The following is a 26,154-nucleotide window of genomic DNA, read 5'->3' as shown; positions in this document are numbered from 1 at the left end:
TCATTTTTCATTAAAACTAAAGTTTAAAAGGGGATGCTTGTTGAACTTACAGTAAACATAATAGCCATATTTCTTGGTCTTGTACTTTGGTGGATTGTCGGCGTTCACAAGCTGTAAATGAGGACCTACAGCGTGGCCTGCTTGCGGCTCTAATGATACTAGCCATGACATTCTTGTCTTGTCCTTGTTTACGGTGGTTCTGTGCAGGATACCCTTGTACTTTCCATTGCTCATTATATACATCACCACCATTAATTAATTATTCAATTAGGTACTTAATTAATTGGCTTATTTACCTTAATTCCAGGTGATTTAAAAAAAAATGAGGTTTGGGGTTTGGTCTATTGCTGATAAATGCATGGAAGTGACAGAAATTTGGGACCATTTTCTGTAGGAGCACCGTAATACACGATGGAATGATTCATTTACAGTACCACCTAAATATGTTTGTCTGCTCATGTGGGACCATGATTTTTCAGGGTCAAAGTAAGGTTGAATCAAATACTGTTATTTCAAGAGTTCGATCATGGACTCACTACCAACTCCGGATGGAGCTGTATCAGAGGGAGAAGGGTGCCACCATCACTCTACTATGGGACCCTAGGCGGAGTCCTAGCGACTCCACCAGATGACCATACTTGTTTTGCAAGACACGTGATGTGATCTGGATATGGACACAATCAAATCCTATAAGTCTTAGAGTCCCTACAATCTAGGGATAGGCATGCTCCGCAAGTAATCACAACTCCTAAGAAGATGCAATATCTACTCACTAATATTCTCTAGGATTCTCCCGGCTTAGAACGAGGATTCTATCATAAAAATGTCTCTCTCTTGAATTCTCTTGCCTATTGCTTGACTCTAATATCATTCATTAACTTGACTATCAAAAAGCCTTTTGTAGGTTGTTTAGGTTTGCTCGAATTTGTGCCCAACCGCCGCTCACAGAGGTGCACAGATTTGGTTTCAACAATTGCTGCTTTCATTAAAAGAAAACCTATATGCCTCTCAACTAGACCACTTTGCTCTATGGATACCATGTCCAGAAGATCGCTGTTTGATCAAACCATATACCCGAATAAAGAAAGAGCCTCTTTCATCGACCAGGTTTGGGACAACGTCCTGAAGGTACACACATCAGTAAAAGTAGTTAAGAGGAACCTGCAAGTCGGAGAAACAGTGAAGCTTACCAGGCTGAATGAAAAAATGAAAACTGTAAAAGGTACCTTCATCCGATTTGAAAATTCTATTGTTTGCGCTTCTATAGGAATGACAAATTCACAATAGTTGACCTAGGAAGCCCTCCTAACAACGTAATTGATAAGACTACGGGAAATTCCAGGACCACTGCCTCCCTAATACCTAGGCATGAAGTCCATCCAAGCATTAATCACATAAGGAGAAGATAATAATATTTCAAGAAAGCGCAGAAGGGAAGGAAAATGACCCGGGGAAAACATTGGATGAAAGATCCCTCAACCAGGCGATAAATTGTTTACCCACCATCCAATGGCACTCTCGCCATCAAGCTGCAAATCAAAGACACAATGGTTGACAGAGTTCTAATTGATAACGGGTCGGAAGTCAACATCCTCTTCAGGAGGCAGCTATAAGGATTAGCTTCCTAGATGAAATCAACTTATGAAGGTCCAATGTCCAAACACTTAATGGAAACCCTCTTAACACTATAGGGACAATACATTTCATGGTTCAAGCAAAACCATCTGAACATTTGATGACTTTCCATGTGATGGATAATTTGCCTCTATGCAACGTTATCCTCGGCCGAGAATGGTTACATGCCATGGGAAAGGTCCCCTTTAAAGACCCGTCTCGCTACTCCAAATTGATGCCAACCAGTAAAAGGTTCAATGACAGAGAAATTGAAAGACTTGTGCCGACGGATGAAACCCTTGTTGAAGAAAGAAAATCAAAACCCTTACAGGCCTCTCTAAGTGACCTAAAACAAAGTAAATCTCATATGAAATACATGCAATTTGATTCCCTTCCCGAGATATATAGGCAGTCCTCTCCGAACCCAATCGCAACGCCGCTGTTTGTGCAAAGATAAGTCCGTGGAGAAATTATCTCCGAACGCCCCACCATAGGCTTATCATCAAAAGTGATCCCTGATGTAAACTTTTACATATATCATATTTTCTTTAGAACTACATCAATGATCTAATTTTCCACCTCAGAAATATGTAGGCAATCCTTCTCGGATTCAATCACACCTCTTTTGTCAATCAATTTTACTTTGATCATGAATATAGAACATTTGTTTGTCTTAAATACATATTCGTTTCTTTATTTTTTCGATGATGCAGGGAGTACCCTACTCGTTCAAAAATAAGGCCCAAACTTTGAAAACTTCACACGAATACAAGTCTAAAAACATTCAAAGTTACACTGTCAGAGGAGCTTTCTTTAGCCCAATCCATCTAGAACGTCTAGCAGCTTGTTAGACTCAAACATGAATAAGTGCGGTAACAACTGGTAGGCTACGGGCACGGGAACATTGCACCTTAACCTAGAAGTTTAATGCACCATCCGGTCTCTGAAATGTTTATGCAACCAGCAAGGTTGTGGGTTATAACATTCCAAACCTGGGCCCTACGCATTCGAGGGAATAGTCAAAAGGGCGATCTGGAACTTATATGAGGGTGGCTCTGAAATTCGACCCCAAGTACGACTACTTCTATCCCAGACTAACTTACTAAGTCAAGTAAGCTCTGCAACACCAAGTGTTAGTAGATTTGAAGGGGGCATTTAGATTAGGTAATCCCCTGGAGGAATTTTATTCCAATGGAGCTCCAGTAAGTGAAAATGCTTTGGTTAAGCCAACTAAAGTAGCCTGATCAAAAACGCTCAAGTCCGACGCATAGGGTCTAACAAAAAGATTCAAAAAGCATTTTCGACTCACATATTGATGACCATGTATCCAAAGAACTTTTGTGGAAGGTTCACTAGAAATAAACATGCAACATGGACCAGGGAAAACTCATTCTGGCACCACGTAGCAAGTTTTGAGGTAATCGACCTCTGCTTTTACGATGCTATTAGGCACGATTTGGACCTTTTATATCTGATGAATGTATTTCAATAAGTGTAGGAGCAAGAGTTTTCTCATGGGTTTAATGTCTAATTCCTAATACCAGAATAATGTGGTATTCCAGATATCACGATGAGAATACTTTATGAATACAAATCTTGGGAGGCAATGTTCCCTGAATCAATGTTTCCAAGGGAAGTTGATGAGCTATGTCCCAAACCTATACTTGTATCTGCTCCACCATTTATTTCTCAAATAAAGTTTGTTTACTTTAGAGAAATTTATTGGATTAAGATTTTCTCCTCAAGTAGAGAAAGAAATGAAAGAAAAAGCTTAGTATTACGACAAAAAGTTTGCGAAAGGGACATTCTCCCTTTCTACTTAGAAGCAAATGCAAATTAATCCTCTTTCGGGACATCTTTTCCCTTGAATGGAGTAGAGGATTCACCAGAGGCATCAGGTGCCGGATTACCTTCAAGATCACATTCCTCTTGCTTCGCCTCTAAATTTGACATCTCATCCAACAAATGTTGCGGATGAGGAAAGTCTATGTGTTTGATCTCCTTATAAATTTTGAAGACGCTCCAACCCTTAGGGTGATCTTTTTGGGCGTAATTGGTAAGGAGTCTGATGTCGAACTCCTCTTCAAGTAACCTTTTATGATTTTTCTGGAATGCATACATCTAATAGGAATACCTGTTAGTAAGCTACTAAAGGTTCACGATGGGCTTGTTATCGTTGTGATCGACCTCTTGGCATAGATATTCGACCTCTTTTTTTGACGAGCTTCTTGCTTTTTAGCCCAAACATTTTGTTTTGAAGCTAACACACGCTCCGACTCTCCTTTCAAGACAACAAGAGCCTGGTTCGCCTCTGCCTTGGCTTGCCTCTTTAGCCTCAGCTCGTCTCTAACCTTCTAAAAAATTTCCTTGTAATCCTTGGCCTTTACCTCCTTAATAGTAGCTAGATCAATCTACTGAATTATCTCTTCATCATGAGTGGTATTCAACGCTTGTTGCCCGGTATACGCATTCTTTAAGTTCTTATGATTGGGATAACAATCGTTGTTCTGTCTCTATCTGTAATCCATTTAAGTTTCTGGATCCGTTTTACTTGTCAAAATAGGGTGACCTTCGTCCACACATTAACCTAATACAAGGGGCATATATCAACAAAAAGAAATAGAGGAGAGAAATTCAGGTACCTCATTGACTCCCGTAGCACCACATCATGACACCTTTAAGAGAAGTGTAAGCTCCTTTGAAATTGGTAGTGGCAATCACGGCCTTAAGTAGCGCCTGAGCATAATATGTGTTTTAAAGGCCATTGACATCAGAAGGAAGAATAACTCGATCAACTAAAGGCTGGATCACAAAGGAAGGACGAGCTATTCCCTTGGACCATGATGGGGAAATCGACGGAGGACCATAATAGTAGGAAGGTTCATATATAAGCACTTGCAGCGGATGGACGAAGGTTGACGTCGAGGAAATGAAAGGCAGATCGATTTCGTATGACATGAATATAAAACTTACTGGAAGAACCAAAGAAAGACAATAGGTTCTGACTTTGACGATCGGGGCAACACCACAGATAAATGGATAGAAGGTGAAGCAGATGGCTCATTTGCTATAGATAGAGAGGCAAATACAGTAAAAGTTGGTGGCACCAAAATAGTAACCCACCTATTTCTTTGAATAGGGGTCTCTTCCTTTTCTCCAAGACCTTTAGAGTGGATGTTCCTAATCAGTAGTTGGGGCTGAGGAGTCGCAACCAATGAGTGAGAAGAAGAACTGTTAGGATGCTTCCATTTATTTGGGACAGGTGACAAGGTCTATGCTAATTTAAAGGAACGAGTCCTTTTATGAGCACTACGAGCATCAACCCACTCTAGCTTTTTTATAGGGATTCTTGAATAATGAAATGTGTCTATATCTTTCCCACGGTTGTCCAAGTTCTCAGTGGAGAACAACAATTTCCAATTGCGATAAACGGTCAGAGGACGAAGCCGGATCTATAGTCCGCTAATATCTCCTTCCTAGGCTCCGTTAACAATTAGTATGCCTTTGAACCAATCCTTGTCGTGATAAGGGATGTCTTGAAAGTATGTCTCCTAAGCCATACTAGCTATAGCCGCAAAATAATAATGGCCATCTGTAAACACAAAAATTCTGTATCGAATGAAACGAGAACACGTATACAAAGTAGATTTGTATTGATTTGAATTTGTAGGGTTACAATCTCTGTTTACAATTTTCCTTTGATTCAGTCTTCAAATTTGATGTAGATGGTTGATTTTTGATTCAAGGGTCGCGATGACTTGATCTCAGGTGAATGATTAAACGATTGCTTCAAGTTTTAAGCTTGAAAACAATAGATGGTCTTTGCTTCAAAGATGTGTCAAAGATGATGTTGATGTCGGATTTTGTTGATTCAAGGGTCTTGGCGACTTGATCTTGAATGAAACATCGTTGCAAGTTTATGAGCTTGCAACAAAGTCTTGAAGGAATTGGCACGAGTGCTTATTGATTCTTCAAGAGGAGTGCTTCGGCTTTGATCGAGAGAAAGCTTCAGCTTTGATTGAATGTTCTTCGAAGAAAGCTTTGGTAGTGTATTAATCTTCAAAGATTTAGCAGAGGTTCTTCTTAATGCAAGAATTTTCCGACCCCTATGCTTGTAGGAAAACCTTGTATTTATAGGTTTCTCAATGCTTGCCTTTAGGTGGATTTGGCCTTTATTTGTGTCTTGATTTGTCCATAGGATAATTTAGGCATGTTTTGTGTTAATTTCAGCCACTTTACTCCTTTGGCCGAAATTATGAGGCCTTGTTGCCTATTTTGTGAGCAATCTTCAATTTTTGCTTGTTTTATGAAGATGCCTTAACTTTCTTTCTGGTTTTAGGACCAATCTAGACCTTAGGCATGTTTTGTGTTAATTTTAGCCACTTTACTCCTTTGGCCGAAATTATGAGGCCTTGTTGCCTATTTTGTGAGCAATCTTCAATTTTTGCTTGTTTTATGAAGATGCCTTAACTTTCTTTCTGGTTTTAGGACCAATCTAGACCTTTTTCCTGAATTTAAAGGGTGTTTCTCCCTTGTGCCCTTTTTTGGGAAGGTTTTATACTTCCTTTACTTGATTTATGCCACAGGTCATTGACGACTTGTCCATTTGTGACGAGTCATATGCCACATGGAGTTTTGTGATGCAACTTTTGTATGCAACGAAATTCACATGTCTACAAATGCCCCAAATGACGAAATAATTTGTGAAAACTAGTTTATTTGAACAACATCTATGCATGCAATTAATAATTAAAGGCGGAATCATGCTTGTATGCACTTAAAAACAAAACTTTACCCATGAAATTCAAGGCTTAGTAGTTGTGGTGAACCAAGACTTAACTCAAATCTTAAAGAAAAGAGTCGAAAAACTTTTACACCTTTGAAGCACTTCTTTTCATAAGCAAAGGCTAATCACCCAAAAGAAAGGGCCTTCATTCCTTACTTCTTATCTCTATGGATTTGTTGGAGGACGATGGTTGAATGGATTCTCCAAGTTCCCAAGAAAGGGAACATCTAAGTTTCCACACCAAGGAGGGACTTGAAGAAGAGATGAGCGACCTTGGAGGAGCATTGACACTAGTAAATCGACTCCAAGGGGGCCAGCCTCCTAGAGACAAAAAGAGAGCTTTTGTTCTCTCCAATTTCCTCAAGAAAGAACCCTAATGAATTTTGGCTATAAAGTCCTTTATATAGTCACTTCACTTAAGTGACAAAAAGAACCAAAAATTTTCATTCATGATATGGCCGGCCTTCTAATGGCTTTGGGCTGTTTAGGCCCTTTTGAGTCTTTAGTCATTAAGTTGTCATACAACTTAAGTTAATGGGCTTGACGGTTCTAAGCCCAATGGGCGTTGAGGTCCACTAATTACTTAAAAGCTAAAACGAACTTATTCGTTTGATTAATTAACATATTAATTAATCCTAGCGGTATGTCATGGCTACCCAAGCTAATCAGAAGAGGTGGAGAACCTATTTAGTTTGGGATTACAATGCAATAAGGCTTTTCTCTAATACAATACTCTTGACCACATTGTTTGGTTTGATAGTTTATTCATGTGTACTATCCAATGTGATTCTCTTACTTATATGATTACATTAAACATGATTTGGAATGACTTCCTAAATCTCATTCATACTCTGGCCAGAGATTCTTAATCATATCATACAAAATTCTCCCTCCAACGATTTGAAGGTTAGAGATCCATTGTTGTGCATTCACTTGCCTCCATGGCTAAGTAGCTTAACCCTAACTATGTTGTGGACACTCTTTGACGGAGTGACTTTGACATAGTTAAAGATCAAGGACCTAACCATAAGACTACTATGATGACTCAGGTCAAATGACTACTTTGCACTATCCCAACCATGAGTTTTCATGTGACATGAGTATGAGAACTCCTTGTTGATCACGTTCAGTAGACTCATTATCTATTGAGCACCTACATGCTTGTCTTGGTGTCAATCACACCAATGACTCGAGGCCAGTCACTCTTTCTAAGAGAAGACATAGCACGTACTGATCTTAATGGACTTTCAATGCCCAATTGGCAATCCTATGATCATGAACGTTTAGGATATGTATGCGAAAGAAGATGGTCTCATGAATCTAACTTCTTTAGATCACATTCTCCCAATTACATATTCCTTAGACTTATCGTTTAAGCATATAACATTTATATGAGACGACTTTAAAAATAATCTTTGCCCTTTATATTAAACTAGATTAGTTTAACACGTGAAATGTCTGTAAAGTATCATCATATGATTGGCTTTAGGGTAGATTTCCAACATTCTTCCACTTGTACTAGAGCCAATCAGCTTAATCATCAGTGATGATACCTTTTTTGAATTCATTTCAAAAATGGCTGAGTAATAGGCCTAGACAATGGATATCTATATGTTATCCTTAGAAACAACCTTAAGAATAACGACATCACCATTATACATGATTCTCAATCATGTGGTTCAATCTCTTATTTGAGTTCGGATCTTGATGAGACCTTGATGTCTTGGCTTGAGCTATCGCCCCATTAGTGTCGTAGTGTGTGTACACTAGAGACACTTTCTGGTTGGAACCGAATGGAGAGTTCATAAATGAACTTTCTCATCCAAACAACATTGTTGTAAGCTTCTATATGGCGATATATTTTGCATGCATGATCGAACACACTAAAGTCATTACTTATAACATTTCCACCCAAATATCTCTTTAGTCATAATAAAGAGATATCTAATTATCTCCCCATTCAGAATGAAGAGACATCCAATGATGGATACGATATTAGATTCATAATCTAATACATTTATGCTTCCATTGCATTACTCTAATTCTTCCTCATTCTTGAGGAATATATCCTTTAGTATTTCTTAAATACTTAATGACTCACTTGACAGTTACTATGGTTCTGATCCTGGGCTTGCTCTGATATCGTCTTGTATCGATCTTGGTACAACTCATAACAACATTTTTCATACAATATGAAATACATAAATCACCTTTCTACGTATGCATAAAGGATTTTATTTACGCATTATGTTTCTTTGGGAGTCAAAAGGGACATTCCCTTTTAAAAGAGCAATTTCCTAGTCAGATTGGAATTGTCCTTTCCTTTGAAGTTTATCATTCGAGAAACTTCCTACATCTATTGTCTATCAATAGGGATTGAGATAATCCAATTATATCTTGAAATCTATCATTATAGATTTCCATCCCATGTATATAGACTATGTCTCCCATATACATTCCATCATTATAGAATGTTTAAAGTCATAACTTCAACGAAGAAGAATTCCTTTCATTTCCAAAATTAATATATCATAAATATGTTCAAATTTAGGAATATGATTAACTCCCACTAATCTTTTGTAAACCTAGTAAACAAAAGGTTCATTTACATCTTTATGAGAAATTAAACGATTTGATATTTCTCTCATAAGATGCTTATAGCTTCCACTAGCTTGCTAAGATTCATGATGGATGGATCTCTACAACTTACACGTTTTGTGATTCCTAGTCTTAGACATATATTATCATGATTATCTTGATAATGGTTTCGTAAATCCATATTATGTCCAAACATTGAATCACCATTTAGTTGTAACTAGCAATTATGTCCAAACATTGAATCACCATTTAGTTGTAGCTAGCAATCTTCAAATTAACAGAAACCAAGACCACATCAAAGATGGTTTCTTCCAAGTCAACCAATCTCATTGATTGTAGTCACCTTAAGCTACCAATTAGTTATGAAGGTTTCACTATTTCGGGTCAAATGGTACTATACCATTTCCTTCAGTATATGTCGTATATACACTTAATGTAGTCATAAGGATTTTCATTCTTATTTGTTTTGAATTAAGAGGTGTAACTCTATGACATAGTCATAAAGTTCAAACCATTCAACTGAGACGGTTTATAGATCATTCTCGACTACCTTGGAGCTAGTGGTGTAGGAACTAGATTTTTATATTTGTTGATTATCTTCCTGTCTCTCAAAGAACCCATTCTTTGAGTTCTATTTTTTGTTCATTTGCTCTATCTTAGGTAAATCCTATTGTAGGATTACAATGAACTACCCAACAAATAACTTTGTTAGTAGGTTTATAGAAGTGATGTCCAAAGGTTAATTTAAGGATATCCCATAAGATTGTTCTCAAACAAATATTGCTTATTAGCACACAACCCCAAATCTTAACACGATTAAGACTTGTCTTTCTTTCCAACTACATCATATGGAGTCATGAAAAGTTTGGAAGACCTTCTAATTGACAATCATATTGTCATAGAAGTATATATCCTATATATGGGTAATTGATAACATCCTACGAACTACATCTTATTCGAGTTTGTTCTTCTCCCAATGGAGAAATCCATTATCTTATGATGCTACTTTCCTTGATATCTTTCAAGGAAACTCTTCTAAAGTGTTATTTTTCCTTGGATAAAATCTAAGGAGGTAAATACTTTAGACGTCTTACTCATCAACTTACATTCTTGAATTGTTTGAAACATTTTGCAAAGTATTCGGACTTGTGTTTATTCAAAATAAATGATAGTCCAACCGAGAGTGATCTTCGGTGAATTTCATACAACATGAGTAGTATTATGTTGTGGACAAGTGCCACTAACATCTAAGTGAATTAACCTCAACAACTTTGTGATTCTTTCTTCTGTACAAAAAAATAAAGATTCGAACATTTTGCCTCTATACAATTTTAACAAGAAGGCATTGGATCCGGATCTAATGATCCAAATCATCCATCTAGGACCAACTTGTAATTTATGTTTTAGAGGTGTCATAACTCAGTGGGATTAGTCACTACCTTGAAACCTTTTGGGTTTTAAGCATCATTATATTCTAAATAGTTAACACTACCACATCATCTCTATTATAAAGACAATCAATCAGATTACAATAATCCAATCATTCATTAATAAAGAACAATGTTTTGTCAAACAAAACATTCATCCATCTCTTAAAATTATTGTGACGGAATTAAGTTCCTTATTCAAATTGGAATGTAAAGACAATCTTTGTTTTTCTAATTTCTTTGGTAGTTCATATAAGGAAGTAACTACTATCTGCTTTCGCAGAGATCTATATTTTATTTACGTTCCAAATGTGAAGTACTTTCTCTTCTCTCATTAATCTTCTACTTCTCATTAATCTTCTACTTCTTATTAGCCACACTTTTACAATGATTGTAAAACATAGTTACTAATACGGAATCAAGCAATCAAGTGGAAGAACCAACTATTTTGAACTATTCAAGAACAATTTACAACACCTTTGAAAGGTGTGTTCTTGATACTTGCAAGACATTTCTTGTAAATACCCCTTCCAAAGTCCATCATTTCTTAAAGAAAGTTTGTTCCCTTGGAGTTATTTTGCCTTCTTCATTTGACTTCTCCACTGACTACAATAGTCATGGTCTCTTAAACTCCCACTCTCTCTTGAAACTTATTTCAATTGTGTTATACACATCAAACGATTTTACTTTCAATTCTCCCTTTAGTGATTATACACCTTTAGGGCTTCCATTATCCATGAGTGACACCTAGTAGTATGTCATGGCTACCCAAGCTAACCAGAAGAGGTGGAGAACCTATTCAATTTGGGATTACAATGCAATACGATCTTTCTCTAATACAATACTCTTGACCACATTGTTTGGTTTGATAGTTTATTCATGTGTACTATCCAATGTGATTCTTTTATTTATATGATTACCTTGAACATGATTTGGAACGACTTCCTAAATCTCATTCATACTCTGGCCAGAGATTCTTAATCATATCATACAGAATTCTCCCTCAAACGGTTTGAAGGTTAGAGATCCCTTGTTGTGCATTAACTTGTCTCCATGGCTAAGTGGCTTAACCCCAACTATGTCGTGGACACCCTCTGGCAGAGTGACTTTGACATAGTCAAATATCAAGGACCTAACCATAAGACAATTATGATGCCTCAGGTCAAAAGACTACTTTGCATTATCCCAACCATGAGTTTTCATGTGACATGAGTATGAGAACTCCTTGTTGATCCCGTTCAGTGGACTCATTCTCTGTTGAGCACCTACATGCTTATCTTGGTGTCAGTTACGCCAATGACTTGAGACTAGTCACTCTTTCTAAGAGAAGACATAGCACGTACTGATCTTAATGGACTGTCAACACTCAATTGGCAATCCTATGATCAGGAACATTTAGGATATGTATACGAAAGAGAATGGCTCATGAATCTAAGTTCTTTAGATCAGATTCTCCCAATTACATATTCCTTGGACTTATCGTTTAAGCATATAACATTTATACAGGACAACTTTAAACAATAATCTTTGCCCTTTATATTAAACTAGATTAGTTTAACATGTGAAATGTCCGTAAAGTATCATCATATGATTGGCTTTAGGGCATATCTCCAACACCCACTTCAAGGCGCGTTGTACGAATGTGCTTGTCACATTTAGAAAACGTGTTTTGAAGTCCTGCCATGTGAATGTTCTAACTCAAGGGTGGACTTGATCTTGAATTAGCTTGCTTCTTCAAGGGCCGTAGAGGCATATTTCTTGAATTGCAATAATGAATTTCTTCAAGGGCTGTTGAGGTGTATTTCTCGAACAAAACATTTCTTGAAGGGCCGTTGAGGCTTGGTCTTAAATAGAGGTGCAAGGGCCGTTGAGGCGTATTTCCTGAATGAAATGACATTGTTTCTTCAAGGGCCGTAAAGGCTTGATCTTGAAAGAAATTTTTGAAAATGGATAAATCGGCACCTACTTCATGTGTGTATTGACTTTCCATAATTGTGACAAAATACATGTGGCACATTTTGAATTTTTTTTTTCTGTGGTTGCAGGAAAAAATGTCTTCCTTCCTTCAATAGGAATCCCCTTCAATTTTGGTAACGAAGGTGACTTCCTTCAAAGTGTTGGAAAGCTTTTGCGATTTCCTTCAAGGTTTTGGAAATATGTAATGCTTATCCTTGGGTGTGTAGGAAGTGCATCTTTCACTTTCCCCTTTTTCTTTTCTTCCCTGTGGCAAGGAGGACAATTTTTCTTCCTTTCTCTTTTGATCCCCACGGCAAGGGGAAAATTTTTCTTCCCTTTATTTTATTTTATTTTTATTTTTATTTTTATTTGTGTTTCTTATTTTGATTTCCATGGCAAGAAAGGATTTTTTTTCCTTTCCTTTTTTTTGATTTCTTACAGCAAGAAGGAGCATTTTTCTTACCCCTTTTGATTCCCCATGGCAAAGAGGTATTTCTCCTTTCCGTTTTTGTTTTGTTTTGGGAAACATGTCATCTGACTTGCACACCCAGTTTGAGGTTGATTTCTCTTTTGAAAAATTCTTTAAAAATAGGAGAAACATAGCTTTATCCCTTATATTTTCAGGCATATTCCACATGCCACTAGAAAAAATCGGGAAGGCCTTCAACTTTGCATTGTCCCATAGCTGCGTAATCCTGATGGGAAAACAACTTCTGCGGGAATGATTTTGAAAATTGGAAAGTTTGGCTTTAGGGAAAATTATGAAATTTGGACACAATGATCCTCAGCCACTTAGCTTCCTTCTGCAATTAGCCCTGCATCAAAACTCTTCCAGAAAGTTAAATTATTACCAAAAACGTCCTGCCTGTGCAGATTGGCTGAAACTTGCCATTTTTTTTTCTTTTTTGCTTGGAATTTGGTTCCTTATTTTGGTGAGAATGTGCTTCCTTGTTTTGACTTTCCTTTTTCTATTTGGGTATATATTTCCCTCATAGCATTAGGAAGCAATATATCCCTATTTATAGGACAATTGGGTGTGCATTTTTTTCACACACAATTGCTTGTCATGGACTACCTTGAAGCTTTTGTCGTGGGTTTGCTACTGCCGTGCCTTTCTTGTAGCTTGGAGCTTGTTGCAATGCGTCACTTTTACTGTGTGAGGTTGTGCAAAAGACTGCAGCAAGTTTATGCTGTGTAGTGCCTTTTGGTCACAACTTTCCTCGGTGGTGATGTTGTTATGCCTCTTACCACTGCTTGGAACTTGTTGCAGTGCGTCACTTTAACTATGTGGGGTTGTACAAAAGACTGCAGCATTTTTATGTTGTGTAGCGGTCACAGCTTTCCTCGGTAGTGACGTTGTCGTGCAGTGCAAGAAATTGCTTGCGTAATCGCTGCGGGTTGCGTAGTGCGATTGCGTAGCATTTTGGTTTTCTTTGCTACTATAGCACGCTTTGAAAGACCATCCTGTAGTTGCCCTCTTAGTCGTGCAGTGCAAGAAACTGCTTGCATAATCATTGCAGGGTTGCATGGTGCGATTACGAAGCGTTTTGGTTTTCTTTGCCACTGTAGTGTGCTGTGAAGGAACATCTTGCAGTTGCCGTCTTTGCCGTGATTGATCAAGCTTGTGGCTAATTTTCTTTTGTCATCATGACTTCGTCATCATCATCTTTCAACGTTCACATGGTTCGTCTTGCATGACTTTTGTTTTGGAGAAATAAAAAAACATTTTTTCTGCCGTGCCCTTATGCTTATGTTGCCTTATTTGTTTTCGTTGCAGCCATGGTATTTTTCAAGTACTTTAAGAACAATACCATCACCATTCTTGCGAAGGAAGGCAATCCGTAAGACAGGGGAACTACATTGAAACTTTGCATTATGTTAACTGGCCCTAAGGCGCTTGTTCTTCCTACTTAAGATAACCTGATGCACATCAAGTCGTGGTCTTCTGAAGTGTCATAGGAGGTGACGGATTTTGGTCAACCAACTCCGAAGAAGAAGGTGTGTACATCAAGGATTCTTGGTGATCATATCCATAGCGGAGCTATGACTTGAAATGGCGCCTTGTCGACTACTGGAGAAGCCACCTATGTTGAGTTTTAATGAGAGTGGCCTGAAGATGTCTTGAGCTTATCCAAAGATGTGCTTACCAACGTGGGCCTTTATCACACTATGTACGCATCTTTGTTTAGCTACAATTGTCATCCTTCCGTCATTCATGCGTTCTTCAAGAATTCGTGTTCAGCAACCAACACACTTCGCACTGCTCAAGGGGAGATGTCGATTTCACTTTAGGATCTTCACAAGATAAGAGGTTTATCGATTTAGGGGAAATTTTATGAAAATGTTGGTCCTAGCGTGGAGGAGTTTTCTCTTTGCAACAACTAAGGATTACTTATGAGTTGCTGCTATTTGTTTTGGGCGTACCATAAGCTTTCCTAGAAGGCTAAGGGTAAGTCAAGCGTGAAGATTTTTTCATGCATCCGATTTTGGCACTGGGATGCTATGAAGTACAAAAGGCATTCGAAGAAAAATGGCCGCAACAAGACAACCAAGCCAAAAGAAGACTCGGATTAGTCAGGTGTCATTGGTCCAGCTGGGTGCCGTATCATTGCTAAGATGAGAGCATTTGAGGATCTTGGCATAGCGTTAGAGCATTTGAAAGAATCTTACCTAGCCGTTTTCTTAGCTTATTGGCTTTGTAAGTTTGTTTTCCCCAAAGACAACGTCAACTTTATCCATTCTGGAGTCTTCAAAGTTGCTAGCAAGATGGCTGTAGGCGAATCTTTTGGCCTTGCTATTCCAGTTTTAGCCAATATTTACAATAGCCTGAGTGTTGTTTCGAACTCAACGAGCACTGAAGATCATGCTGCGGTACTTCCCTACCACTATATGTAGGGTTGGTTGGGTGAGTACTTTGGCATTCATTTTTCTTCATTGACTTTAGACAAGCCAAGGCATTCTTACCAACTTCAGTTAAGCCAGGGCCTTTGATGACGAAGTATTCTAGCGTTTTTCTGTGAAGAGTCTTGATGATTCGTAGGCGCAAACGCTGTTTAGAAGTTGTGATGGCTTAAGGATAGACCACCTAGTGAGAGTTGGCTTGGGGCGGCAAGGTCTTGTAGATGACTCGCAGCTTTGTTCCTCCGACTTGTCTTATCTTACGAGTATTTGCTCTGGGTATATTTCTTTACGGTAAGGAGACTGATGCATCATTCAGCCATATAGCCCTTATCGTTTCAGCAGGCAATTTGGTTTTGTTTAACATGTGGCAAGCAAGTTGAAGGAAAATATGCAGCCGAAATCCTTGCAAGCTGTGCATATGCATTAGGAGTCTTGTACCCATGCATGCACAAATGCTTCTATTACTTTGCTTGCCAAAGATGAGTTTAAGAGTAATCTAATGACCTGTGCCTACGTAGGTTAGTGGTCAAAGGTGGACTGTGACGACTTGGGTACAGTAAATGGTACCAATTCTTCTCATTTGCGCAATAATGCGCCAAGATAGGGTTGTTCTTCGGTTTCTGTGCAGCTTGCACCTCTTGATTTTGCGAGTGTAGCGCATTTTCAAGATGGACCTAGGGCTTTAGCTCATCAACGTCCACGCTTGCCTTCTCAACAATTGGATGCTTCTGAAAAGATGGGTGACGAAGTTGATTCGCACAAAGATGAACTTGTTCTGTAGTAGCATCAACAAGTTTTTAACAAGCGACCGCGTGAAGGTGTTTTGGACGACTGTGATGCCAATTTTCATCATAAGAAGAAGAAAGTGTTTAGTCTTCCTCAATTTGACTTGGCGAACATGGGCGCTCATTACTTTACAGAAATGTTGTTTGGAAGCAGTCCACCTACAAATTAGGAGATTGAGGACCCATCCAGTGTAGAGCTTGCTTGGAATCTGCCAAATTGCCCAACCTTGCCGTGTGTAAGTGAAGGGACGCAGAAGCCTATCATGTGTCCAACTTCTTTGCCAGCTAACTTTGAGATCTCTCTGAGAAGGCCGAACCTTAGTGGCACTGAGCATTTTATCCATCGCATCAAACTTCGCACGGCCATGGATCTTAAAAGCCATATTGAGAAGAGGATTTCCAAGTGCCCATTAAAGGACCTTGCTTTGCTCGAGGAGGACTTGTCAAAGCTTGTTTATGCGATTGACAATCTTAACGTTGATTCCTCACTCTTGAGAGTCAAGATTGCCGTACTTATGGCTACCTCAACTGAGTATTCTTCCTTGCATGCTATTTCCTTGCAAAAATTGAGTCCAGAGATTAGAGCTCAACAACTTGCGGCAATAGACTTATCAATTGCCCAAGTTCGGTCTTGTCAGCAAGCTACTTCAAAAGGTTATCAAGTCATAAAGACTTCTTTGGCTTCTATCTAGGGACGGCTAGAAGCATTGGCACTTGAGCGAGAGCAGTTGGAAACCAAAGCATCTCGACTTCAAGGTGTTCTCTCGAAGCAAGAAGCTACACTTTCCCAGCATCAAGAGGAGATTTTACGCCTAGAGCAAGGGAAGGGTGCGGCTATGGAAGTGCCAACCTTGTCTTTTACTGATGTAGAGACTTTGAAGACTTTGGAAGGCTTGCTTGAAGATCGTCGCCGTAGTTTTAGGGACATAGCTTTCAAGTAATGCCTTCCATTTTTGTGCTTTAAGCCTTCTTTGCTTTTGCTCATTTTTGGAATAAGACTTTGTAGCAAATTTTTTTTTCTTTAAAGAAATAATGTATTCATATTTGAATTTGCTCTTTATTCTTCAAAGTGTGTGTTTTGTTGTTGATGTAACTGTACTTGAAGTTTTGAAGTTTCAAGTTGCCTACGTACCCTTGGTTGAGGAGGGATAAAGTCATGACGTAGTTCAAATGAGTGATGGATGTTGGCAATTTTAATGGTGATTTATGATGATGATTTTTATTTTTTTTTTGTTTTATCTTACATAGTTTATGCTCTTGCGGGCCAGGAGCGTTGGGTGTCACCTTTTAAGCTTGTGCAAACAAGGAGCGTTGTGTGTCAATTGGTGTCGTTTGCAGTTTAGACTCATGCAAGTGATGAGCGTTGTGTCGTTTGCAGCTTTGGCTTGTGCAGGCAAGGAGCATTGTGCTGCTCAAGAGTAGAAGCGCTTCAAGAATCTACCATTGATGGGGCCAATCTTCAAGTCGTCTTCTACCATGATTGAGTAGGCGCCATTGATGTAGACTTCTTGTATTATGTAAGGTCCATCCTACTTTGATGTGAACTTGCTTTTTGTCTTGTGAGTTGTGATGATGGGCCTTCGTAATGCTAAGACAAGATCTCTAGTTTGGAAAGCCGATCTTTGCAATCCAGACTTAAGGAGTGCCATCTATTTATGTAGTCGACGACAGGTTCATCTTTCCACTGTTTCGTACTGGTCAGCTCTAGCATGCTTCCAGTACGGCGAGTGCTGTAGAAACGATTGAGGAATTCCCTTTCTAGCTGGTCCCAACTGTTGATAGACTCGGGTTCGAGGTCGGTGTACCAGTCAAAAGCATTACTTTTCAGCGAACACACGAACTGTTTGACAAGGTAGTCCCCCTCTGTCCCAGCATTGTTGCAAGTTTCAATGAAATGGGCAACATGTTGCTTTGGGTTGCCTTTTCCATCGAACTGCATGAATTTTGGGGGCTAATAACCCCTTGGCATCTTCAAAGCATCAATCTTCTTGGAGTAGGGCTTTGAGTACAGTACAGAGTCATGTGAACTTCCTTCGTACTGTGTCTTGATAGTGCTTGCAATCATCTCTTGTAGTTGCTGGATAGAGAGAGATCCCATGAACGCTGTTGCTTGGTCTAGCTTCAGCCTCTCTTCGACTTTCTCTGCTGGAGGCTCCTCTTCTTCGTCGACTTCTTTCTTTACTAGGCTAACATTTGGGTCGACTTTCACGTCGGGCCGCGCATCTAGTTGGTTGACGAGTGCGGCAATCTGCAAGTCCTTCTCTTCCATAGTCCGTGTGAGCTTTGCGATTGCTTCATTCATCTGAGCTAGCTGCTCCTCGATTGAAGTTGCTCCAGTAGTCATGACTTGCATGGTTGCACTGCCGCTCGAATCAGCGTCAGAGAGTAGGGACTCTAAGTATTTCCTCGGGCTCTCCCCTCTTGATGCCCTTAGCGAGGCTAGGGTGATCACAGACTCGTGCCTCAGGTGCTCTTGTTCCTTTGACAGAGTTAATGCAAGGGTGGAAGCTGCGGCAAAAAGAGCTCTTGCCTTACTTCGGGTTGTGATGCCCGAAATATCACCAGTTGCGGTGATAATGTTCTTGTTCTTCACTTTGATTGCAGGAACAGCTTGATCCTTTCTTGATGCCATTTGCGTTTTTCGATGATTTGAAGATAGAGATGAGAGGTAGAGATGTCCCACCGGGCGTGCCAAATTTGTAAACACGAAAAATTCCTGAAACAAGAATACGTGTACAAAATATATTTTGTATTAATGATTTTTGGGGTTACAATCTCTTTGTAATTTGATCCTCTGATTCTATCTTCGTAGGGTGTAGGTTTGTGGATGAATTGTTGATCCAAAGGGCCGTCGGGGCTTGATCTAAGGATGAACAGTTGATGAATGGATCTTCAAGAGGCGTTGGGCATGATCTTGAAGAATGGGTGTATGGGTTTGTTGAGGTTGTTGATCCAAAGGGTCGTTGGGGCTTGATCTTAGGATGAACGGATGATGAATGATGAACACTTTCTTCAAGGGACCGTCGGGGCTTGATCTTGAGTTGGTGGGAGTTCTTCAAGGGCCGTTAGGGCTTGATCTTGAAGGAGGATTTGACGAAGAATGAAGATTGCTTTGTTGATCCTTCGGGATTTTCTTGAGAGATTTAGAGCTTCAAGGCTTCAAGGTTTTGGTGTGTATGTCAATTTCTCTTCCTTTTTCTCTTGATGGAGAAGCCTATTTATAGGCTTTGAGAGTGAATCACCACCATCCATTTTTTTGGTGAAGTGAGTGGATGTTGTAGGTGAAGTAAATGGAGTTGGTAGGTGAAGTAAGTGTGTGAGGTTGGTGAAGTAAATGAAAGTTGTAGGTGAAATGAGTGTGTGATGTAGGTGAAATAAGTGTGTGAGGTTGGTGAAGTAAGTGGAAGTTGTAGGTGAAATGAGTGTGTGTGATGTAGGTGAAATAAGTGTGTGAGGTTGGTGAAGTAAGTGGAAGTTGTAGGTGAAATGAGTGTGTGAAAAGATGAAATAAATAAATGTTGTAATTTTAATACATTGGTTAACATTTATTTCACTGAAATTTCGATGTCTACAAGTATTCAATGAACCCTATACTATATTCCTTACACGTCAAACGCTATACTATATTCATTATGCATCAAACATAATGCTTATGGGAGATATCAACAGATCACATCATCAATGTTTTATTCAATGCTCTTATATTTATACCCTACAAAATTTATTTATTGTTATGTTTTTTTTTTATATTATTAGACGTGGCTATTTAGTGACAAAATTAATATTCACTAAATTATTGTTCGCCAATTGGATGAATATAATTTTTTGTTTTGACAAAGATGGATATCCGTTAACCGATAGAAAATTCGTTACCCAGTGGGTATGGTTATGGATAATCCCCGATGGTTATTTTGCGGTTATGGATATGGTTAATTTTCATGGTTATGGGGATGGGTATAGCATTTCCGTCCCCAAACCGAGCCGTTGCCATCCCTAAATGGCCTTGAAGCAACTGTAGGGTGTAATGGCTTGGGCGGTTGATGTATGTAATTGGCGTGGATTTGACAGGCTTGGTACCTTTTGGCGTGCTCTAGGCAATCCTTTACCATGCTTGGCCAGTAATAGCCCATTCTTTTGTGCTGGAAGTGTAGCTTTAGTCCAGACTGATGTGCTTCGCATATGCCTGAGTGTGCTCCGCATGTGCCTGAGTGTGCTTTTTCCATGGCTTGATTGGCCTATTCCTTACCTAGGCATCTTAGAAGTACTCATTCAAAAGAGCGTCGGTAGAGTGTTTCTTTGTAGTAGAGGAAGCAGGGCGCTCATCAACGTATTTCAGAGCGGTGTCTAGGATCGTTTAGAAGCTTTTCATGCTCCACGTAGTTGATCAACGGCTATCTCCATTCTTCAGTGTCAACTGGAAGTACTGAGATGACGTTTGTATCATCTAGTAGCATTTCAGTGATGAGCAGGATCACCCATCTTTGGCAAACTGGCACGTCTGCAACTTCGTCTTCTCCTAACACCATACTTGAGGCTAAGTTAGTGAAAGTGTCTGCTATTTGATATGATTTTCTTGGCATATGTTCTAGCGTCACAGCCTCAAACTTTAGTAGTAGTTGAGTTGCTAGCCAGAAGTACGGGATAAGATCATCTTTCCTCACTTCATATTCAGTTAAGAGTTGATTGATTATGAGCTTGGAGTCGCTATACACTTCTAGCGTTGTGATTTCCATGTTAATCGTCATTTGGAGTCCGATAATTAGCACTTGGTACTCAGCAACGTTGTTGGAGCACAGCTCGCTTAGTCGGAAAAAATAAGGTAGTATTTGTCTTTATGGTGACATGAATACTACTCCTGGCCCAGCTTCATCTGCTCGTGCGGATCCGTCGAAGAACATTGTCTATGTTGGGAAGATGTCGACGTGGAACACCTCTTCTTCAGGCAAATCGTCTGAGATTTTCCAATCGGCTAGGATTGGATGATCGGTAAAAAAGTCTGCTAGCACTTGTCCCTTGACAGTTTTAGCTGGAACGTAGATAATCTGGTATTGATTAAGAAGCAACGTCCATTTTGCTAGTCGCCCTGTCAAAACTGGCTTGGACATGATGTATTTGATCGGGTCAGCTTTGGCAATCAGGTAGATGGTGTAAGCATGCAGGTAATGTTTAAGCTTTTGAACAGCAAAGACTAAGGCAAGGCATATCTTCTCAATTGGTGAGTAGTTGAGCTCGGCATTAGTGAGGGTTTTACCTAGGTAGTGGAGTGCTCTTTCCTTTTGGTCTTCATTTTCTTGTGCTAAGAGTGCTCCAATGAACCTTCTTGTGCAGCAATGCATAAGATGAGAGGCTTTCCAAGCATGGGAGCTCCTAAGACAGATAGGTTTTCCAGGTATCTTTTTATGTTTTCAAATGCCTTACGGCATACATCATCCTATATGAATGAAGTGTCTTTCTTCATGAGTTGACTGAAGGGTTGATAACGTCCAGCAAGGTTGGAGATGAAGCGCCTAATAAAGGCTAGCCGTCATTGTAGACATTTTAGCTCATGTAGATTCTTTAGCTTAGACATGCTTTGAATGGCTTTGATATTTGATTGGTCTACTTCAATGCCATGGTGTTTGTCAATGAAGTCGAGGAACTTCCTAGAAGTGATGGCAAATGCATACTTCAACAGGTTCATTTTGAGGTTGTAGTGTCGTAGTTTGTCGAACACCATTCGTAAATCCTTCAAGTGATTGGATCTCTTCTTGGTCTTGACAACTGCATCGTCTATGTAACATTCTACATTTTTGTGCAACATGTCGTTAAAGATCCTTTGCATTGTGCGTTGATATATAGCTTCAGCGTTCTTCAAGCCAAAGGGCATTACCTTGTAGTGGTAAATACCTACTGGAGTGCAGAAGGCTGTTAATTCCTCATCTTCAGGAGCCATGCGGATTTGATTGTACCCAGAGGAGCCGTCCATGAATGACAGCGCCTTATAGCCAGAGGTTGCATCCACCAAGATTTCGATGAATGGCAAGGGAAAGTCGTCATTCGAGTAAGCATCGTTGAGGTCATAGAAATCTACACAAACACGTATTTGTCAAGATTTCTTAAGGAAAAATGACGATGTTAGAAATCCATTTAGGATATTGCACCTTTCAAATGAAGCCTACTTTGATCAACTTGTCAATCTCGAGGATCAGACGACGGTGCAGATCAGCATAGATATCATGACCAGGTTCTCACCAGACGTTACAGTCGTCCAAAATATCAAGGTGCTCTTCAATGAAAGACTCACCTTCTTCTCGATTATGAACTCTTGTCAGATGAAGATTATAGGGGGAGAGCTTAATTGGTTTGGACTTCTTGCTTTAAAAACACATGAGAAAAGATTCAAAAGAAAGGAAAAATTTTGAAATAAGTACGTATAAAAAGTTGGAGTTTTTTTTTTTTTTTTTTTTTTTTGACAAGGAAAGTTTGTAGTGGAGTGGAAAAGTAAGATTCGAGGATATATAGGCATCATTTGGTGGAATCATCTAACCATTGAATTCAGATCAACTTGTCTTGGGATCAATAGATCTAACAGCTGGGGGATAAACAAAGAATATCAGAGAACATTTCTCGTTTCTCGTGCACAAGCATCAAACGTGACATTTCATCATTTCGAACTTTATGGCACGTTACACGAACGTACACGTCTGAATTCGAAATGATGCCACATTAGTGTTAGAGGTCACCTCACATTCATAAGGACTAAACTGTACATATTCTAGCTTACTCCAAAAGGTATGGTCTCTGGTAACAATCCATCGTCAAGAGGAATGGGTTTCCTCTCAAACGGATAGTTAGGGGAAATTGTGGGACCATGATTTTCCAGGGCTAAAGTAAGGTTGATCAGCATACTGTTACCTCATAAGTCCGGTCATGGACTCACCAACTCTAAATGGAGCTGTATTAGGCGGAGAAGGGTGCCACCATCACTTTACTGCAAGACACTAGGCGGAGTCTTTGCGACTCCGCTGGATGACCATACTTGTTCAGCAAGACACATGGTCTGATCCAGATATGGACACAATCACATCCTGTAAGTCTTAGGGTCCTTACGATTTAGATTCCGTACAATCCAAATATGGACACTAGGAGGAGTCTAAGAGAATGCAATATCTACTTACTAGATATCCTCTAGGATTCTCCTGGCTTAAAACGAGGATTGCATCCTAAAAAAGTCTATCTCCCACGGTTTAAATACACCTGTCTAAGGTTCACCTACGGTAACGCAATCTATAGACTTGAATTCTGTTACCCACTGCTTGAGTCTAAAATCATTCACTAATTTGACCATTAGAGAGCCTTTGGCCGGCACACCCCCTCCCCCTAGCCTAAGGCTTGCTCACGGTTGTTTTACTGTTTTTCAGGTTGCTCAGTTTTACAAGGATTTTTGCCCCACCACCGCTCACGGAGGTGAGCAGATTTGGTTCCAACAATTCATGTATATGCATTGCTGTGTAAAAATACAAATTTTATTTGGGTTTTTATAAATTTAGAGTTTATAATTTGAGATTTTTGAAGGGTAAATAACAACCGTTATAAAAGTCTAAAACTTGTTAAGAGTTTGCTTGTTTGTTTGTTTTTTTTTTTTTTTAGCAAACAATATTATTTACACTAAGGGGGAAATGATAAGCTTAGACTTATAATGAGCTAGCAATACCACTAGACCGTGAGTTTAAAACTTCTCACTTATAAATGAAAGAATACCACTAGACCATGAGATTAGTTGATGGACTGAAGAGCATTAGGGATGTTATAATTACGTGGGTTCCTATTAAATAGTTTATATAAACGTACCTCCATCTGATAACGAATGTGAATGACAAGGTCATTAGGGATGTACTTAATGTCGTGCCACTGGCCATCTCTGCAGACTTGGAGGCCTTGAACATCGTTGGGGACGAGAATGGTGACAGTTGACATGTCGGTATGAGCCACCACTCCAAGGGCAAAATCCGGGCGAGGACATGGTGGGTAGTAGTTAATTTTGAGAAGGTACTCCAAGTTATCACCACCGGCAGCCTTCTTTAACTCCTGTCCTTCAAGCCCCAACCCTAAAGATAGCATCTAGAACAACTTGTCCATCACCTTGTGCATATGCTTAGCATACTCCTCGTTAGCTTCCCTGTACCCCATCAAATTGAAAATAGTTAATGTTTAATCACTTTCGCATTCACTCTAATATTGTAAAAAGGAGTGGTGTTAGCAATGTTACATCTATGTGATAACCGAAGGAAAGGTATACTAAATGGTTTTCCTTTTATTACATAAGATTACTACTACTCTAACTAGAGGAAAAACGCTTGAACTCATAAAAGTGTGGGTTGAAAAGGAATATCCTACCTAATAAAACAATTTACATTGTCACTCAAATGATTTAAAGTTGAATTTGAGAGGTGGAGCTTCGTCGGTCCAAAAAATAAAAAAGAAATAAGAGTGGCCCATTAGAATAAAAGAATATTTTTTCATTTTACTCATTTGTTGTTTTTTTTTTCTTAGGAAAAAATTACTTTTAAATTGTTACTCATCATAGGAATCCACCGCCTCCTCTAAAAATTAGTTTAACTTTTTTCTGTTCACTTTAACAGTACTAAGGAGTACAAGATGATATTTTTTTTAATATAGTGAAAATGACATCTTCATATTTTTGCTAATATTATTTTTTTCAAAAGGAAAGGGATCATTTCTAGATTCCTTCAATCAAATCCTCTCTATCAATCAATCTGGACCTTTAAAATCTGATCCAACAGCTAAAAACAAGAAATGCCTTTAAAAGTTATAATAACTTTAACCGCTAGAAATGATTGATTAATAGAAAAGATTTGATGGAAAAGATCCGAAAAGCCAGGCTTGGACTCTGTGCACCTGTCGTTGATAATGGTTTGGCATTTTTTTTCTATCGATGATAATGGTATGTTAAGTAATCATAAAAAATTAAAAAATGAAAGTGATAGCGTGTTGTGTTCTTGTCGTATTACTTTAATGTTCTGTACTGAAAAATTATAAATGAAAGTGATAGTGTGTTGTGTTCTTGTCGTGTTACTCTAATGTCCTGTACTAAAAAAATAAAAATGAAAGTGATAGTGTATTGTGTTCTTGTCGTATAATGTCCTGTACTAAAAAAATAAAAAGGAAAGTGATAGTGTATTGTGTTCTTGTTGTATAATGTCCTGTACTAAAAAAATAAAAAGGAAAGTGATAGTGTGTTGTGTTCCTGTCGTATTCTCTAATGTCCTATACTAAAAAAATAAAAATGTTCCCATTAGATAATTGACCTCTAAATTTTCAACTTTTGCATGTTATTTTGCTCTGTTCTGTACATTATTTTTTAATTCACCCAGTAATCTGCATTAATAAACAAAATAATGTGTGAAATTAGTCAAATTGTACATACATCACGAACTAAAGAAATTATGGCAATTGTCTACCTTTCTATCAGATAGATCCATTGATAGTTGACGGGTCCGGCTAGAAGTGCCTTATCCGGAAAGTGAATCATGACATAGATCATGCTTGTGAAGAAAGTTGGAGGAAATATTTGTTCAAACTTGCATAACTTCAATAATATCGTCGCATAACTGTTTAACATCAAACTTGCACAAAGATCTTGCAGTTGATTGAGAAAAATATCTTGCCAAGACCATAATCAGCTTCACCACATCTTCAGGCAAAAGGTGTCAAATTCCCACTAGGAGAAGGCATTGAAGTATCACATGACAATCATGACTCTTGAGGCCTGAAAATTTGCCTCCATCTATGTTTGTGCAACGGCCGATGTTTGAAGCATACCCATCCGGAATCTGTACAAAAGATAGAAACTCCAAAAATTCTTTCCTCTTATCCGGTTTCACCGAAAACGATGCAAGCTTCTTTTTGGCTATGTCTCCGTCCCTCGTCATCCATTAACCTGGCTTAATGCCCATTTTTTCCATATTGATCTGAGCTTTTATTGTGTCCTTTGTTTTTTCCTTGATGTCTAGTATAGTTCCAATCAGCGTATCAAACACATTTTTCTCAACATGCATTACATCGATGTTGTGTCTTAATTTTAATT

The 26,154-nt window shown here is 38.8% G+C and overlaps 1 pseudogene; it reads right to left on the bottom strand.

Annotated features, from left to right (window-relative positions):
* On the bottom strand, window positions 1–25,999 carry LOC125476673 (annotated as a pseudogene).
* Window positions 26,000–26,154: the final 155 nt, after the last annotated feature.

Source organism: the organism of the source record quoted next, unplaced genomic scaffold (assembly GCF_019419815.1).
Source record: "Pyrus x bretschneideri cultivar Hongxiangsu unplaced genomic scaffold, Pyrus_bretschneideri_v1 Contig2, whole genome shotgun sequence".
Taxonomy (NCBI): domain Eukaryota; kingdom Viridiplantae; phylum Streptophyta; class Magnoliopsida; order Rosales; family Rosaceae; genus Pyrus; species Pyrus x bretschneideri.
Note: the sequence above shows the minus strand (reverse complement) of the source record. Positions and strands in the feature narration are given on the sequence as shown.